Below are 2,276 nucleotides of genomic sequence, written 5' to 3'. Positions count from 1 at the left end.
TGGGTCTTTCTATTGCCTCGTGATCTTCCTGCAGGAGCATCGCACGGATACCCACATCATTGACATCAATAACCACTTTGAAAAGCTTTGTGTAATCCGCTGTGGCTAATACTGGGGCAGTGGTTAACACAGTGTTTAGGCTGTCAGTCCGCTGTCCACTGAAATTTCTTGCTCTTTTTTTAACAATTCAGCTTGTGGAGCAGCCACACTGCTAAAATTCAGCACAAACTTTCGGTAAAATCCACTCAACCCCAGGAACGGTAGTACAGCTTTTTTCGTCAACGGTGTGGGAAATTCCCCAACTACTTTTGTTTTCACATCCCATGGGGCCATTTGACCATGTCCAATAACATGGCCCAGGAAGGTGACTTGGACTTTGGCAAATTCACTTTTAGCCTGGTTTACCACCTTCCGAAGTCAACCGACCAAGTCCGATAAATGTTCCTTCCAGAAGTGACTGAAAATCACCAGGTCATCAATATACACCACACAGTTGGTTCATCTGGCAATGACCTTATTAGTCAGTCTCTGAAATGTGGCTGGAACATTTTTCATACTAAATGGCATGACTTTGAACTGATATTGTCCATCTGGCGTTACAAAAGCCAAAATTGTCTTTGCTCTCTCTGACAGAGGTACTTGCAGGTAGCCTCTGAGCAAGTCCTACTTAGAAATGTAAGTTGCTTGCTCCACGTTTTTGACACAGTCCTCCAACCGTGGATATGCGTCAATCTCTGTAACAGTGTTGATTTTGTGATAGTCCACACATAACCGTTGGGTATTATCTGGCTTTGTCACCATGACTATGGGTGAGCTGCAGTCACTCTAACTCACTTTGATTATGCCATCTTGGAGCATGCGCCCTAGCTCCCTCTGAACCTGTGCCAACTTTAGATTGTTATGCCCATAAGGATGTTGCTTAATCAGAACAACATCTCCTATATCTACATCATGCACAGTTAGGTTAGGACTTTCCAACAGAAAGCCTCACTCTTCCTCACATTGAGTCCTGTCTGTTGGTGTTTACTCATTCATTTTTACAATGTCTTGTTGCAAACTTTCAGCTCCCAGCCACACCACTTACTTTATCACCCAGAAACGTGGACATACATTTCTCTATTCCCCTTCATCTAGATCGATCTATAAATGTGAAACTGAAGCCCATGCAAAGATTGCTGGGAGGGAGAGACAAATTTTGTCAAAGTTAGCAGCCACACTCCCTGCCTCCTTCTCCCTTCCCGAATCCCAACCACATCCAAAAGGTATCTTTCTATTTCACGTACACACATTTCATCCCCCCACTCCCCGCCTCCATTATCTCATCAGCAATGGAATTGATTTTAGTTGCTTTGATTTTCTGCAAACTGATAGCATCAGTCGTCCAGAATCAGAGCTCCCCAATTCATCTCAGTGTTTGACAAGTTTGTCAATGGATATTTCTCCCTGTACACAGTGTTAAATACAATGACACCTGTAGAACTGGTTCACCTCGGCTAAGGGTCACTGATATTGATCACAGCAGTTGAAGGATATTAATCTGTACTAGATCCACTACACAATCTATAAACCAATCATGTTGTGGAGAGGGACAGTAGAGTGGTGGGATGCTTCTATTCGATGAATGTTATTTCTATTGTGTTTCATGTGGATCTTGATCCTGACAAGCTCAGGATCTCTACTATCCATCCTTTCCCCTTCTATAATGGAGACATCTATTGTATTTGAGGTAAGATATTAAAAATATGAACACATGCATTATTTCAGGACAGCAGTCCATTCTTTCTGCTTTTCCAAATGCTAGGAGGGAAGCATTGTGGACAGTAGACTGCAGGAAATTGTTTAACAATAAATGTAAACCTGCATTTACATCGAAACCCACAGATTTCATTCTTATTGATATGGTATTGGGGAAACAGGTATTTAATATTTGACAACTTCAGCTATTTATCTGCAATGATTAAAAACCCCATGAGACTGCTGTTGTATGTTGCTGCAATTTTCATTAAGGTGACACTTGTCAGGATGATTAACTACCAAAGTCTAAAGAAGGATAAGAAATTTCAGAAGAATGTTGAAACAGGCTCTTATGGTGCAGTGGTAGCGTCCCTTCCCTGGTACAAGGCCTACCTGCTCCACATGTGTAACAACATCTGAACAGGGTGATTAAGAAAAAAATAGTTCAAAACAAGTTAAAGGTCTCACATGTCATGCAACTAAGAACCATAGATATGAATGCAATCATTGGAATTTTTTTTTAAAAAGGTGTTTTGTCATTC

The sequence above is a fragment of the Chiloscyllium plagiosum genome, chromosome 39 (genome assembly GCF_004010195.1).
Source record: "Chiloscyllium plagiosum isolate BGI_BamShark_2017 chromosome 39, ASM401019v2, whole genome shotgun sequence".
NCBI classification, from domain to species: domain Eukaryota; kingdom Metazoa; phylum Chordata; class Chondrichthyes; order Orectolobiformes; family Hemiscylliidae; genus Chiloscyllium; species Chiloscyllium plagiosum.
The sequence above is the reverse complement of the archived record's forward strand: the minus strand, read 5'-3'. Positions refer to the sequence as shown.